The 18,191-nt window shown below is 36.9% G+C and overlaps 1 non-coding gene and 2 pseudogenes across 1 annotated transcript; all 3 read left to right on the top strand.

The window, feature by feature from the left end:
* The first annotated feature begins 9,271 nt into the window (after positions 1 to 9,271).
* Positions 9,272 to 11,249, top strand: LOC138914636 (small subunit ribosomal RNA; annotated as a pseudogene).
* Positions 11,250 to 11,872: 623 nt separating this feature from the next.
* Positions 11,873 to 12,051, top strand: LOC138914642 (5.8S ribosomal RNA). The gene has a single exon (XR_011420463.1). It is a non-coding gene; the product is annotated as a 5.8S ribosomal RNA (ribosomal RNA).
* A 398-nt stretch (positions 12,052 to 12,449) lies between these two features.
* Positions 12,450 to 15,214, top strand: LOC138914639 (large subunit ribosomal RNA; annotated as a pseudogene).
* Positions 15,215 to 18,191: the final 2,977 nt, after the last annotated feature.

Here is an 18,191-nt window from a genome sequence, read left to right as displayed (position 1 = left end):
TTCATCATCTACATAAAATTTTGTTGCAATATCATTTTCATGAATGGGGGGTAGGGAATTTTTAAATCGTTTCCTCTGAATATTTAAATGTCCATCATAATCATTGAGTATACTTTGAAATTTTTCTACACCTTTTGTTATATCTCTTGAGTACTCTTTCTCATTTAAAAAACAACCAAACTTATCAACTGACATTTTAATTATAAAATAAAAAATGAAAGAACGGTATATTTATGTATGATCCACATTAATTGTTAAGACCTCTTCTTCTTCGTTTTTACGATGTGAAAATGGACTACCTCGAAGTATCGTTCCATCTATTTGTATCTGATCAGAACGAGTGATTGGTGCGGGTTTTTTCCGTAAATTTTGATTTATGAAATTGTTAAGATTTTCCAATTTATCAAGAAGCTCTTTTAATCTATTATGTATATTCTCCATTTGAGTTACCATTTTTATTACTTTACTTTCCAACTCTGATACTCTTTTATTTCGTTGATGAAATGATTTAGTTATAGTTTCGATTTGTTGTGATTTCGCTTCGTTAATTTTCTCATCTACATAAAATTTAATAGCCAAATCATTACCATTTATTGGTTTTGAAGAGTTTTTAATTCTTTTTTTCTGAACATTTATGTGACCATCAGTATCTAGATTTAAACCTGTAAGACTCTCAACTTCCCTTTTGAAAAGTGAGGAAAAATCTCTATCATTTGAAAAGTGACCAAACTTGTCAATAGACATTTTACTATTAAACCAAATGAGAAAATGTTTTCCCTTTTATTAATATATTATTTTTGCTTCACGCAATTCTTCTATTATTGAAAGAATTTCATTAGTATGGTTATTATTACCAGCAGCTCTTGATGCCATTAAGAGTTGTAATCTTTCAACAAGTTCATTCACATTATCCCAATATACATAATTTGGTGGTAATTTTTGTAGTCTCATATACCCAGAACCAGTATATTCTTTATTTACTGAAGACGACGATATTAATGGTTTAATAATTGAAGAATATTTTTTAGAACGATTTCCTTTTATTTGACCATCTGGTTGGTAGTTTCTTTTGTGAGCACTTGTTTCAATTAAAATGTTTCTATATGAATTTAAATCATTCTTAGTATAATCCTTAGGATTGTTATGAAAAATTAAAGAGTATAAACCAGGTGATAGAGTCCATAATTTTCCGCTTCCTAATTCCATTTCATTTTTTTTAATTTTAAGTGTACTATTACCCAACATTAAAATATTATTTTCTTCTCTTGGTCCATAACTATTATCTAAAATCTTTTCTTGTTTTAACTGATTAATATTGATATTATACTTCACCTCGGTTTCTTCATATACACTTTCATTTAAATCATCTATATGAGAGTGTTGTGAAACATCAGATTCGTCTATAAGAGATTCATGAGAAATGTCAGTTTCATCTATATGAGACTGCTGTGAAACATCAGATTCATCTATATGAGAGTGTTCTGAGTAAGCATCAACATAAGCATCACTCTCACTATCACTTTCAATTACTCTCTCCTCTACCCTTTTATTAGTTTTAGGTACGTTAATTTTCTCTTTCTTGAATTTGGTCTTAACATTGTGTGTATCATTAATATACTTTTTTTTCTTATTTAATTTTTTATTTTCACTTAGTAATTCATTTAAAGGTTCTGTAATAGGTTTAAAAGTTTCCTCCAAATTTGATACGTTCTCATTTTTTATTTGCTTCAATTCATCAAATTTTCTTTTTAATGAATTCCTACTTTTTGTCAACTGTTCTAAAAGATTTCGCTTCATTGTTGTAGTTTTCTCTGATACTCATGTAGTACTGGGGAGAAATGTAGTATAATATAAATATTTATAACAAAGTGTTTTGAGTTTAATGAAATTTCATTTTTATTTGATAAAACAAGTACATTAATAATATTAAAATTTAATACATTTTAAGCTTTATTTAATTCTAAATAGAGGTTGTTATCATTCCTTTTAATAATACAAAACATATTATCTTTTATATATTCAATGGTTGAATCATCTAAAGTCGAGTATCGTTCCGGTAAGTACAGCATATACTCTTCAAGTTCAAGAGTGAGGGCCATTCCAAAGCTGGTTTTTTTGCGTTGAGCTCGTCGAATAGGGTAGCACACATCCGATTCCATCTTTGTCTTTGTTAAGAGAGGCTTTGGTAGGTTAGCATTAAAATCCTTGAGTACCTTCATCATTTCTGGGTTGACCATTTGTAGTTGTTTCTTCATCTAGTTGTTTCTTCTTGTTATTGTTATTGTTTTTGTTGTTTGTAGTTGTTTGTAGTTGTTTGTAGTTGTTTGTAGTTGTTTTTATAGTTGTTTTTTATAGTTGTTTTTTCTTGTTATTATTGTTTTAACTGTTTTTCTTGTTTGCGAGATGATTTACGTTAAAACTTGCAACTTAAAACTTAGGTTGAGACAGTTTACAAGTGGTTTTTCAAATGCGACTTAAAATAACTTTTGATCGAGTTTTTATACCTTTTGGTAAACTAGCCCTCCTTTTTCTATCTCTTTCTTGATATAGAATTGACCAATCATAGCAGCGAATAGCATGTGAAATAGAGTGGGTTTCAAGAATCATAGAGAATCAAAGAGAAGTCACTGGACCATGAGGAGAAAGTTAGGGAGAGATAGAGAGTAAGAATTGGAGGGAGAGGTGTCCACAGTTGGTACTATTAAAGACCTGTTTTCTCTCATAATTATAGTTAATATTATTCCCCAAGTATTTCACAACTTCTTTTGGGGGCTGTAAATTTCCAAAACTATCAAAATAATGTATACTTTTTTTATTTTTGTTGTAAGCTACCCAATGTGTACCATTTGATGAACTATCATCTAGGTTTATAATTCCTGACTCTTCTCTCCAAGGAGATTTTGGTAGTGAGTCTCTCATAAACACACCTCGGAAATGTGGAATATACTTTTGACCAAAATTCAAAATTTCAAAATTTGAAAGCGGTTTTTTAGGTAGCTTAGTAATCAGTTTTTTGGATTTCCTCTAAATGGATTGAGATATAATCCATAACCTTTTCTATAAGGTTTTAGAAACATTCCTTCACCCACCTTAATACTTTCCATTTTTGTATTATGTCGTTTACTCTCTTCTAATTGTTTTTTTCCAATATTTGCATTATTAATAGTTTTAACAATGGCTGCACTACCAGAGGCAAGACTACCTAATGCACTTAATGCAGTCAAAATGGGTACAATAGGTAAAAAACCACCAATTTTCGGTACATTAATGATGCGAGGAATCTTAATTTTTTTTATTTCTACCAATTGTTTTACTGACTGCTTTACGCGCAACCTTGATTGCACTCATTAGATCTAGTGGTTTTTGAGTTTTCAATGCCCGCATTCCTGTTTGGACAACATTTGAAAAACTCTTTACCTTTGATCTCCTTTTCTTACACTTTCTCTTTGTTTTCTTCTTCTTCACACCCATTCCGAATTTCTTTTTTGTTTTCATAATATTTGTAATCAAGTATGCTGCTGTTTTCTCTGCAATACTACTATCTTTTGCTCCAACACGTTCCCACGCTTTATTTATTAATATTGCATCAGCCTTATGTCGATCCGCTAGATCCTTATTTTGTGAATATGCAATATCATGTACTCTACAAGCTTCATCCAATTGATTTATCCCACGATCACCGCGCTCCAACCTTTGTTTAAGCTTTGTTCCAGGTCCACAAAAATTATACCCAGGAATATGTGCTTCAAATGGAAGTGTGTTAATTATTTTGTTGATAATACCACTACCTCGTTTCAAGTTTGAACTCTGACTGTAACAATTATAAAAACTTTTACCCATTTTATATAATGTTTAATCAAGGAGCATTTCTCATCGAATGAACTACATTACACATGTGAATATGCGTTTAATACGTCAAAAACAAGAAATCTATGTTAGAAATATCGAGGGTGGTGATCAATCATTTAAAAATTCAGTTCCACGACATAGTTCTTTATTACCCAATACAATAAGAGCATTGGTTGTCGGTCCGTCAAACTGTGGAAAAACAAATGTTATGCTCAGTCTTATTGAAAGTCCAAACGGACTTAAATTTGAGAATATATATGTATTCTCAAAGAGTTTATACCAACCAAAGTATGAGTATTTAGAGAAACTAATTAAACCGATAAAAGGTATGGGATATTATACATTCTCACAAAATGATGAAGTTTTACCACCCGCTAAGGCTAAAGAAAACTCTATTATGATTTTTGATGATGTTGCTTGTGAAAAACAAAACAACATTCGTTCATATTTTTGTATGGGACGTCATAAAAATATAGATTCTTTTTACCTATGTCAAACGTATACTCATATTCCAAAACATCTAATACGTGATAACGCTAATATGATTATAATGTTTAAACAAGATGATTTAAATATGCGACATATATATCGTGATCATGTAAATACTGATATGTCTTATGATTCATTTATGAAAATTTGTCAAAAGTGCTGGAGCGATAAATACGGATTCCTCATAATAAGTAAAGATAACGATATGGAAAAAGGAAGATATAGGAAGGGTTTTAATGAATTTATAATTATTTGAGAATATAAGTTTCGTTCTGTAGGCTATATTTTCACAGTTCATTATTAGATTCCAAAATGAGTAGATCATTCACTCTTACACTAAATGGTAATGAACCCATTACAAACATTACTTATTTCCCACCCATAGAACTGACGAATGGTGACTATGAGTGTGCACTCATTGACTTTCATATGTACAACTCTATACCCAATGTTGATATAAATAATAATCTATTTCATATTGGTGATAAAGTTATTGAACTCCCCATAGGATCATATGAACTCAATGATATTTATGATTTTCTAAAAAATAAACTAAATGATTATGATCTTGAGAAAACATTTCAAATGGAAAGTAATAATAACACACTTCAAGTTCATATTACAACTACCAAGGAACCTATTTATTTTAATAAAAACAACTCCATTGGACAATTGCTTGGTTTCAATAAAAAAATAATCTACCCCGACCTGAAAAAAACATATATATCGGATCAACCTGTTAACATTTTAAAAATAAACACAATACGCTTAGTATGTAATATTGTGAGCGGATCATATATTGATAGTAGACAAGATCATTCATTATACGAATTCGGAATTAATGTTCCACCGGGCTATAAAATGAATATCACACCACACAATCTCATTTACTTACCAGTCAACACTAGAGAAATAAGTACACTCTCTATACACATAACTGATCAGAACGGCGAACTTATTAATTTACGTGGTGAAAACTATACAATTCGTTTACATTTAAGACTAATACAATGATTATATATAATAAAAGAGATGATACTTACCATCATCAGCACACTTTCAAACATAAAGTTATAGGAAGAGGATCGAAAGTAAAAAGACACACAATTACATTAAAAAACAAGTTAATTCTTAAATCACTGGGCTTCAAAGTACGAGTTTAACTAAAGTTATGGGTCTGAATGAAATATTGGGGGTACGAGAAAAACCTTTCTCTGATGATAGTATATCGAAGAAAGAATATCACAGTTATTCACCGTATCAACAATCATTTAAACCGAATGATGAGATAAGAATTACAATTCAAAATCAAGATTTATATGTACTCCCCCATGAGAGTCTTCTAAATTTTCAAGGAGATATTACTCTAATTAAGGAAGGGGGGGCGGTAGAAACTCAAAATGTTATTGGGAGGATGAGAAATAATTGCATGGCGTACTTTTTAGATGAAATACGCTATGAAATAAATGGTGTTGAGATAGATAGAACAAGGTTTAGTGGTATTACTTCTACAATAAAAAACTTTGTTTCTTTAAATCAATTTGAAAGCAAGAGACTTTACAATTCTGGATGGAGTGGAGGATCCGATTTCAATATAAGCCCCAACTTTAACTTTTCAATACCCCTTAAAAATCTACTTGGATTTGCTGAAGATTTCAAAAAAGTTTTATTAAATTGTAAACATGAACTAGTACTATTGATATCAAAAAATTTAAATGATGTACTTGAGGAAGATAAAAATGAGAATGGAGTAAGAGTCGGAAAATATCATCTCAATATGACTCATATTACATGGAAAATTCCTCATATAACACCCAGCGATTCAACGAAAATTAAAATGTATGATATTATAAAAAGTGGATCCAATCTACCAATTGCATTCCGTAGTTGGGATACATACATTAATCCTAAACTAAGTAATGGAATACATCATGTTTGGAACGTTAAATTATCGGCTAACCGCGAGCGACCACGATTTGCTTTAATTGCATTTAAAGATAATCACCATCTGATTACAAACAATTTAAGAAATCTAAAGGTCTACTTAAACTCTGAAACATATCCCTACGATGACTTGAATTTGGACTTTGAGAAAGAACGATTTGCCCACCTTTATGAAATGTATTGCAAGTTTCAAACTAGCTACTATAATCGAAGTGAATCTCCTTTACTATCACCTGCAGAGTTTAAATTAAAAGCTCCTATTATCGTAATAGACTTATCATATCAAAATGAAATGGTTAAATCGGGGCCCATTGATGTTAGGATTTCAATTGAACTTAGCAAGCCCGCTATCGAAAATGCTCAAGTATATTGCGTGCTGATACATGATCGTTTAGTTGAATATAACCCGTTGAATGGTCTAGTTCAGCGGATTGTCTAACAAACAATCAAGTAATCATGAGTGAAGATATTGTTGCAATTGATGTTCAAGGATTTCAAGGGAATAATAATAAATTTATTCTAAAAGAAATTGGAGTCGTATTCAAAAACGAAACAAACTTGAACTCTAATTTTCTCATACACTCTCCACATGATTTTATTGCATTGAATAAAAAATGTAGAAAAACAGCTACTTGGTTAACAAAAAAACATCATAAAATTTATTGGAACGATGGAGTATACTTTTTCAAAGAAATACAAGTGTATTTAAGAGAAATAATTAGAAAAAAGGAAATAATTTGTAAAGGATATCAAAAAAGGTTATTCCTGCAAAAATTTTTAAAAATTGATGATGTAATTAACATTGATGAAATTGGATGTCCCTCTCTAAAAATAATGGATGGAAAACACTTCCCATATTGCTCATTACATGCTGTAGATGGTGTCTGCTCACTCAACAATGCTCATAAAATCTTAAACTTTTACACAAAAGAAAACTGCTAGCAACAACAACTTTTCATCATTCATTCTTTCATTCACAATTTGAGAGTCGAGAAAAGAAGTTTACGAAATGTCGGATTCTAATAAAAATCCAAATATACCGAATTATTCTTCCTTGATAAATAAAATTACTTTATTTATTAATACATTTGGAAATATGATTTCAAAAGAGGACTTGAAATTACTGTTGGAGTCAAGGGACATGTTCATGAGTATTGACGTGAAGGAGTTTATAAAAACAACATTTGGAGAACATTTTAATTTATGTAAATTTTCTAATGATAATATAGAAACGTGTGCTTGTTTTCATTTTGTAATTCAACAATATAAAGTTAGAAAATTAATTTCATCATATATTGAAATTCTAAAATAAAGATATAAAAAAAAAAAAAAAAATCTATTGTTTTGATTTTGTTTTTGAGGGTGGTCTATCTACAGCTGTTGTATTATTTAACAGCTGTTTTCTAAGTATAATACAATGATTTATATCCAGCAGACTTTAGTTTAAGATAAACATTCAACCTATTACGTTGAAAGCAAAAAAAAAATGATTTCCTCAAAAATTGAAGAGTTCCTAAAAGAGTATGGGAGTGAGATCTTCAAGGAACATGTTTCGAGGTTGAAATCATTTCATACATTTTTTAAAGATGTTGAAGCCACCCCAGTAATTCATTCCAAGTATGGGGAACACCTATCATCCTGTGTATGGGCATATGATGATTGTAAAGTCGGACCTGACACCTGCAGGTGTATGCATATTGAAAAGAAAGAAGAAGATGTCTTAAAACTGATGGAACGATACATTAATTTGTTTAAAAAACTCAATGGAAACTAATATTACATGAATATGATTAAATAAATAAAAGCGCATTTGATTAAATAAACAATCTCATTGTTTTTGTGGGGGGGAGTTCTCGAACTCACACTTTTGTCCACAAAACCACTGAAGATAGGTTACACTAACAGATATCATCTACAATCCTAATTGAATTAACAAAATGGACACGCATAATAAAACACCCCTCTCTCACGCTCCTACACACAATTTTCAGGTAAAGATCACTCTAAGCAACCACAAATTCTAGGCATGACCCCTCTCTCACACTCCTACACACCAGAACCAATCACAAATTCTAGGCATGAAAAAACACACCTCTCTCACACTCCTACACACAAATTCTAGGCATGAGAAAACACACCTCTCTCACACTCCTACACACCAGAACCAATCACAAATTCTGACACCTGTGTGCATCTTAACGGTGACCCACACACTCCATTTCTTTTCTTTCCTCACACTCTTTCTAAGTGACCTTTTTTATGCTAACTAGGTCATTATGACACCTGTGTGCATCTTAACGGTCACGCACACACTCCACTTTTCCCCCTTTCTCACCATTTTTCTCACCTACACACTCCATTTTTCCCAACCTTTTTCCCACACTTTTATTGATTAATTAAGTTAATTAGGTCATTATAACACCTATGTGCTAATTAGGTCATTATAACACCTATGTGCTAATTAGGTCATTATAACACCTGTGCAACCATGCGTGACTAATTGGTGCTAATTGGTTTGACACGATCAATTAAAAGTGAGCCAGCACCCGTATTATCCTACTACTGATTTAACTCAATATTTATATTGGTTAAACAAAAATTGTACATGTGTGGATACAATAATTATGTATGTTGAACAAAAATGATATTTTAGAATGAAATATGTATATATAATATAATAAAAACTTATAGAAAGAACAATATATATTGAAAATTGTGTTATAAAAAAGTTGTACTTTTTCTTTAACATCAATTATAAACTTGTTATATTAGTGGCGAAACAAGTAAAAATTAAAGAACGTATACGAATGCCATATAAAAATGGCCGTATTCGAATTAAAATAGAATTATTTCACAAAGCAAAAAAAAAATATTGAATTAAAATCAATATTTAAGAAAAACCGAACATATAATATGGAAATAAAATCTATTATATTTATATTACTAATTTCTATTCAAAAAATATGAATGAAATATGAACGAAAACATTATTCTGGTTGATCCTGCCAGTAGTTATATGCTTGTCTCAAAGATTAAGCCATGCATGTCTAAGTACACACGAATTAAAAGTGAAACCGCAAAAGGCTCATTATATCAGTTATGGTTCCTTAGATCGTTAACAGTTACTTGGATAACTGTGGTAATTCTAGAGCTAATACATGCAATTAAAACATGAACCTTATGGGACATGTGCTTTTATTAGGCTAAAACCAAGCGATCGCAAGATCGTTATATTGGTTGAACTCTAGATAACATGCAGATCGTATGGTCTTGTACCGACGACAGATCTTTCAAATGTCTGCCCTATCAACTTTTGATGGTAGTATCTAGGACTACCATGGTTGCAACGGGTAACGGGGAATCAGGGTTCGATTCCGGAGAGGGAGCCTGAGAAACGGCTACCACATCTAAGGAAGGCAGCAGGCGCGTAAATTACCCACTCCCAGCTCGGGGAGGTAGTGACGAAAAATAACAATACAGGACTCATATCCGAGGCCCTGTAATTGGAATGAGTACACTTTAAATCCTTTAACAAGGACCAATTGGAGGGCAAGTCTGGTGCCAGCAGCCGCGGTAATTCCAGCTCCAATAGCGTATATTAAAGTTGTTGCGGTTAAAACGTTCGTAGTTGAACTTGTGCTTCATACGGGTAGTACAACTTACAATTGTGGTTAGTACTATACCTTTATGTATGTAAGCGTATTACCGGTGGAGTTCTTATATGTGTTTAAATACTTGTATTTTTTCATATGTTCCTCCTATTTAAAAACCTGCATTAGTGCTCTTAAACGAGTGTTATTGTGGGCCGGTACAATTACTTTGAACAAATTAGAGTGCTTAAAGCAGGCTTCAAATGCCTGAATATTCTGTGCATGGGATAATGAAATAAGACCTCTGTTCTGCTTTCATTGGTTTTCAGATCAAGAGGTAATGATTAATAGAAGCAGTTTGGGGGCATTTGTATTACGACGCGAGAGGTGAAATTCTTGGACCGTCGTAAGACTAACTTAAGCGAAAGCATTTGCCAAAGATGTTTTCATTAATCAAGAACGAAAGTTAGAGGTTCGAAGGCGATCAGATACCGCCCTAGTTCTAACCATAAACGATGCCAGCTAGCAATTGGGTGTAGCTACTTTTATGGCTCTCTCAGTCGCTTCCCGGGAAACCAAAGCTTTTGGGCTCCGGGGGAAGTATGGTTGCAAAGCTGAAACTTAAAGGAATTGACGGAAGGGCACCACCAGGAGTGGAGCCTGCGGCTTAATTTGACTCAACACGGGAAAACTTACCAGGTCCGAACATAAGTGTGTAAGACAGATTGATAGCTCTTTCTCGAATCTATGGGTGGTGGTGCATGGCCGTTCTTAGTTCGTGGAGTGATTTGTCTGGTTAATTCCGATAACGAACGAGACTCAAATATATTAAATAGATATCTTCAGGATTATGGTGTTGAAGCTTATATAGCCTTCATTCATGGTGGCAGTAAAATGTTTATTGTGTTTGAATGTGTTTATATAAGTGGAGCCGTACCTGTTGGTTTGTCCCATTATAAGGACACTAGCTTCTTAAATGGACAAATTGCGTCTAGCAATAATGAGATTGAGCAATAACAGATGTCCTGGGCTGCACGCGCGCTACAATGAAAGTATCAACGTGTATTTCCTAGACCGAGAGGTCCGGGTAAACCGCTGAACCACTTTCATGCTTGGGATTGTGAACTGAAACTGTTCACATGAACTTGGAATTCCCAGTAAGTGTGAGTCATTAACTCGCATTGATTACGTCCCTGCCCTTTGTACATACCGCCCGTCGCTACTACCGATTGAATTATTTAGTGAGGTCTCCGGACGTGATCACTGTGACGCCTTGTGTGTTACGGTTGTTTCGCAAAAGTTGACCGAACTTGATTATTTAGAGGAAGTAAAAGTCGTAACAAGGTTTCCGTAGGTGAACCTGCGGAAGGATCATTATTGTATAATATCCTTACCGTTAATAAAAAAATTTGTTAATACAAATTTAATACAAATTACCAATATATATATATATATACATAAGAATTATAATAATAATTATACCAAAAATATGATCTTAAAAGTAAAAGATCAAATAAATTTCGAACAAGCAAATCGAAATATTGTAATAATATAATATTATTACAAATAAATTAAATAGAAACAAACATAAAATTCGAACAAGCAAATCGAATTATTAATATAATAAAATATATTTTATATATTTATTATAAACTTTTGTGTGTATATGGACCATAATATACACGCGTTGCGAGATGTATTGGCCAACTAATTTGATGATGATCATACATTGGATAATGCAACAACTTAAAATATACAATGTTGTACCTGGTTTCAGGTTAATGTTTTATATAAAATTATCAATATATATTAACAAACAAATGCCATTACAAATAATACTTTGATATATATTGTTTATATAAAACTAAGACATTTCGCAGCATTTATTTTAGGTATATAAATACATTTATTGAAGGAATTGATATATGCCAGTAAAATGGTGTATTTTTAATTTCTTTCAATAAAAACATATTTGACCAAATTTAAAACCAATATTATAAAACTCTAAGCGGTGGATCACTCGGCTCATGGGTCGATGAAGAACGCAGCAAACTGTGCGTCATCGTGTGAACTGCAGGACACATGAACATCGACATTTTGAACGCATATCGCAGTCCATGCTGTTATGTACTTTAATTAATTTTATAGTGCTGCTTGGACTACATATGGTTGAGGGTTGTAAGACTATGCTAATTAAGTTGTTTATACAAATTTTATAATAAAATTTTATAAGCATATGGTATATTATTGGATAAAAATAATTTAATTATTTTATTCATAATATTAACAAATATATGAAAAACATTATCTCACAATAGTAATTAAACTTTGAGAAAAACGAAGAGGAATATTTTCTTTTTCAATCAAATAATACTGAGAAATGTCTAGCATAAAATATTATCTAGAATTGTCTCTTATTAATGATTTGAAATATGAAAAACGTTGACAATATTATTATTCTTCGTTAATTCGTTACAAATAAATGCCATTAATATATATATACGTCAGCTTTAAACGAATTTAATAAAATGTTTTATCATTATATATAAAGAATTAATTGCAAATAAAAGTTATATACAACCTCAACTCATATGGGACTACCCCCTGAATTTAAGCATATTAATTAGGGGAGGAAAAGAAACTAACAAGGATTTTCTTAGTAGCGGCGAGCGAAAAGAAATCAGTTCAGCACTAAGTCACTTTGTCTATATGGCAAATGTGAGATGCAGTGTATGGAGCGTCAATATTCTAGTATGAGAAATTAACGATTTAAGTCCTTCTTAAATGAGGCCATTTACCCATAGAGGGTGCCAGGCCCGTATAACGTTAATGATTACTAGATGATGTTTCCAAAGAGTCGTGTTGCTTGATAGTGCAGCACTAAGTGGGTGGTAAACTCCATCTAAAACTAAATATAACCATGAGACCGATAGTAAACAAGTACCGTGAGGGAAAGTTGAAAAGAACTCTGAATAGAGAGTTAAACAGTACGTGAAACTGCTTAGAGGTTAAGCCCGATGAACCTGAATATCCGTTATGGAAAATTCATCATTAAAATTGTAATATTTAAACAATATTATGATAATAGTGTGCATTTTTTCCATATAAGGACATTGTAATCTATTAGCATACCAAATTTATCATAAAATATAACTTATAGTTTATTCAAATTAAATTGCTTGCATTTTAACACAGAATAAATGTTATTAATTTGATAAAGTGCTGATAGATTTATATGAATACAGTGCGTTAATTTTTCGGAATTATATAATGGCATGATTATCATTGATTTTTGTGTTTATTATATGCACTTGTAGGATTAACAATGCGAAAGATTCAGGATACCTTCGGGACCCGTCTTGAAACACGGACCAAGGAGTCTAACATATGTGCAAGTTATTGGGATATAAACCTAATAGCGTAATTAACTTGACTAATAATGGGATTAGTTTTTTAACTATTTATAGCTAATTAACACAATCCCGGGGCGTTCTATATAGTTATGTATAATGATATTTATATTATTTATGCCTCTAACTGGAACGTACCTTGAGCATATATGCTGTGACCCGAAAGATGGTGAACTATACTTGATCAGGTTGAAGTCAGGGGAAACCCTGATGGAAGACCGAAACAGTTCTGACGTGCAAATCGATTGTCAGAATTGAGTATAGGGGCGAAAGACCAATCGAACCATCTAGTAGCTGGTTCCTTCCGAAGTTTCCCTCAGGATAGCTGGTGCATTTTAATATTATATAAAATAATCTTATCTGGTAAAGCGAATGATTAGAGGCCTTAGGGTCGAAACGATCTTAACCTATTCTCAAACTTTAAATGGGTAAGAACCTTAACTTTCTTGATATGAAGTTTAAGGTTATGATATAATGTGCCCAGTGGGCCACTTTTGGTAAGCAGAACTGGCGCTGTGGGATGAACCAAACGTAATGTTACGGTGCCCAAATTAACAACTCATGCAGATACCATGAAAGGCGTTGGTTGCTTAAAACAGCAGGACGGTGATCATGGAAGTCGAAATCCGCTAAGGAGTGTGTAACAACTCACCTGCCGAAGCAACTAGCCCTTAAAATGGATGGCGCTTAAGTTGTATACCTATACATTACCGCTAAAGTAGATGATTTATATTACTTGTGATATAAATTTTGAAACTTTAGTGAGTAGGAAGGTACAATGGTATGCGTAGAAGTGTTTGGCGTAAGCCTGCATGGAGCTGCCATTGGTACAGATCTTGGTGGTAGTAGCAAATAATCGAATGAGACCTTGGAGGACTGAAGTGGAGAAGGGTTTCGTGTGAACAGTGGTTGATCACGAGTTAGTCGGTCCTAAGTTCAAGGCGAAAGCCGAAAATTTTCAAGTAAAACCAAAAACGCAATATATACAAATCAAGCTAATATAATATACTTGAATAATTTTGAACGAAAGGGAATACGGTTCCAATTCCGTAACCTGTTGAGTATCCGTTTGTTATTAAATATGGGCCTCGTGCTCATCCTGGCAACAGGAACGACCATAAAGAAGCCGTCGAGAGATATCGGAAGAGTTTTCTTTTCTGTTTTATAGCCGTACTACCATGGAAGTCTTTCGCAGAGAGATATGGTAGATGGGCTAGAAGAGCATGACATATACTGTTGTGTCGCTATTTTCTCCTCGGACCTTGAAAATTTATGGTGGGGACACGCAAACTTCTCAACAGGCCGTACCAATATCCGCAGCTGGTCTCCAAGGTGAAGAGTCTCTAGTCGATAGAATAATGTAGGTAAGGGAAGTCGGCAAATTAGATCCGTAACTTCGGGATAAGGATTGGCTCTGAAGATTGAGATAGTCGGGCTTGATTGGGAAACAATAACATGGTTTATGTGCTCGTTCTGGGTAAATAGAGTTTCTAGCATTTATGTTAGTTACTTGTTCCCCGGATAGTTAGTTACGTAGCCAATTGTGGAACTTTCTTGCTAAAATTTTTAAGAATACTAATTGGGTCAAACCAATTAGTTCTTATTAATTATAACGATTATCAATTAACAATCAATTCAGAACTGGCACGGACTTGGGGAATCCGACTGTCTAATTAAAACAAAGCATTGTGATGGCCCTAGCGGGTGTTGACACAATGTGATTTCTGCCCAGTGCTCTGAATGTCAAAGTGAAGAAATTCAAGTAAGCGCGGGTCAACGGCGGGAGTAACTATGACTCTCTTAAGGTAGCCAAATGCCTCGTCATCTAATTAGTGACGCGCATGAATGGATTAACGAGATTCCTACTGTCCCTATCTACTCAGTCGATTTTGGATTGCTCACGGGAGTAGACGTGTTTTTCGTACGCTCCGCGAGGAAATCGAATATCTGCGGTAATACGCTAGCCACGGTGCTGCAAATAGTGTCGAAATTTGTATTTCGCGTGTGCAAATACGTTGTGCGTGTTTTCTGAGTGAAAAAGTGTGCGGACAGTGGGAAATTCGCGTTTTTCCATTCGGGAATTTTCCATCGCACCACGTGCGTGGTGAGAGAGACGCTCTCTTCGAGAGAGGCGTTTGCCTTATTTAGGCACAGACCGCCTGGTAACAGCTGTTGGGTGTGGAACTCGGCTAATAGTGTGTGTCTTCGCTAAGTGGTTCAAGCATCGGAGCATCAGCAAATCAGCTGATCGGGCTACCGGATCAGCGAAAAGAGAAACGGGTGTAAGTCCCAACTTAACTAAATTTTTAGTTAAGGTTTTGGCCGATAGATGGCATCATCTATCACCAAAATGGAGCTTGCCGAGTCGGGAAGCGAGAGTGGCAGCAGTCGCGCGTGTAGCTCAACCCGCGGTGGAAGAGGACGCAAGCGTGGCAAGGGGCACAAGGCGACGCCGAGGGAGGCATCGCGTGCGAAGGTGGTCGCCGTGGGTGGTGCGCAGGACACGCCGGAGCCATTCGAGGAAGAGGACGCACCATCGTCCCTTGAGATGCCGACGCACCCAGCTGCACCGGTAGCTGACGACGAGTCTCAGTCCATCGTCGCTAAACTCGCCGCAATGAAGGCCACCGCGAAGGCTGCTGCGAAGGCCACTGCGATCGCAGTAGCGAACGCCGCCGGAAATGCCACTGGAAATGTCGCCGAGAGTGCCGCCGAAAATGCCGCCGGGAATGCTGCCGCATATGGAGTCACCGCCGTGAAGCCAGCCGCAAATGTCCCTGCAGCTGCCGCTGACAACGCTGCAACGTTTGTTGCCCCAGCACCCGTGCTCTCCATAACGGAGAGGGTGATGAAGGGTAGCGGTGCCATCGCGGGAGTGCTAGCGGATATCCGCATAGCTCACTCGAAGGCACTCGTTTCCTCGGCGACCACCCCGCGGTTGGCAGGGGAAATCCAGGAGACGATAAATCGGTATGAGGAGGTCATCGCTGCCATGATGGTGCAATTTGGAGTGTTGGAAGATCGTGCCAGGAGACAGCCAGCACTGACACCGGTCGCTTCGGTTGCCTCCTACGCAGCCACCGCTGCACGAGGCGCGCACCTCGCGGCGCAACCTGCTGCCCCTGTAGCCGCACCACGAAGCGCCATTCGCGAAACGTGGTCCGCGGTCGTTGCTTGTGACGACCCGGCACTTTCGGGACGACAGATTGCGGACAAAATCCGCAAAGAGGTTGCGCCCGCCCTGGGCGTTAGGGTGCACGAGGTGCGAGAACTCAAGAGGGGCGGCGCGATTATTCGCACGCCATCTCAGGCGGAGATGACAAAGGTCGTCGCATCCGCCAAGTTCGCCGAAGTTGGCCTCAAGGTGTCGCAGAACACCGCCGCGAAGCCCCGGGTGATCGTCCAGGACGTGGACACCACTATCGGGCACGAGGAGTTCATGATGGAGCTGAAGGAGAAGAACTTCGAGGGATGGTCCATGAAGGACTTCCAGAAGGCGGTAGTCCTGGCCACAAAGCCCTGGTCAGCCGAAAACGGCGCCACAATTAATGTGACGCTGGAGGTAAACGACCAGGCGCTGGCCGTTTTGGAAGGCAGAGTGTACGTGAAGTGGTTCTCGTACAGATGCCGTTCACAGGTGCGCACCTACGCATGTCATAGATGCCTAGGTTTCGACCACAAACTGGTCGACTGCCGGAACAAAAATCAGGTCTGCCGCCAGTGCGGACAGGACGACCACGTCGCGGCGCAGTGCAGGAACCCGGTGGACTGCCGAAACTGCCGCCATAAGGGGCTACCCTCAGGGCACTTCATGCTCTCGGGTGGTTGCCCGATCTATGGCGCACTGCTAGCGAGGGTGCAAGCTAGACACTAATATGTTTAGTTTCATCCAAGCGAATTGTGGTAGAGGCCGCTGCGCTTTCATCGAGCTTGCCAAGCGGGTGAGAGATGCTGGCCACCTGTTCGCACTAGTCCAGGAGCCCTACGTGGACGCAGCCCAAAGGATTACTGGACTCCCTGGAGGGATGAGGATCTTCGCCGACAAAAGGAGGAAAGCCGCCATCATAGTGGATGATGCAAGCGCCATCTGCATGCCCATCGAGAGCCTGACGACGGAGTACGGAGTGTGCGTGAGTGTCACGGGAAGATACGGCACTATCTTTCTGGCCTCCGCATACTGCCGGCATAGAGCTGCTCTGGAGCCCTACACCGACTACCTGGATTCGGTCCTGCTGTTAGCCAGCACGACACCGACAATCCTCGGAATAGATGCTAACGCCGTGTCCCCCATGTGGTTCAGTAAATCTCCACCCAACTCTGGAGATAGTCTGCGCCGCGAACGGGGACAGCACTTGACCGAGTGGATCATCGCAAGCGGTGCCTGTGTGCTCAACACAGCCAGCCAGGTGTTCACGTTTGATAATATTCGCTCCAGTAGCGATATCGACGTGACCTTTGCCAACGAAGCAGCGCGAGCATGGGCTATGTTCGAGTGGAGAGTAGACTTCTGGGATCTCAGTGACCACAACATTATCACTGTTGAGGTTACCCCAGATCCCAATAGGGCCGTTGAGAGCCTAGCTCCGGTACCGCAATGGAGACTCTCCAATGTAAGTTGGCGAAGATTCGGTGAAGAATTGAGGAGTGCAGCGGGAGGTCTCGAGGAACTGGAGGAATCGCCGTTGGATGAACGAGTGTCTGCCCTCCGCTCTACCGTACAGGACGTGTGCGACAGAGTGATGGGGCGCAGGATACCTGCAGAAAGGAGAAAAGTAATATGGTGGAATCCTGAACTAAGTACCAAACGCCAAGAGGTCCGGAGACTGAGGCGGAGGCTGCAGGAAGCTCGTCGGAGTGGCACCGATGACGCTGGGCAACTTGCTGCTGGTCTGAGGCTTGCTTCAGCCCA

This window comes from Drosophila takahashii, unplaced genomic scaffold (genome assembly GCF_030179915.1).
Source record: "Drosophila takahashii strain IR98-3 E-12201 unplaced genomic scaffold, DtakHiC1v2 scaffold_69, whole genome shotgun sequence".
Classification (NCBI taxonomy): domain Eukaryota; kingdom Metazoa; phylum Arthropoda; class Insecta; order Diptera; family Drosophilidae; genus Drosophila; species Drosophila takahashii.
The sequence above is the reverse complement of the archived record's forward strand: the minus strand, read 5'-3'. Positions and strand labels throughout refer to the sequence as shown.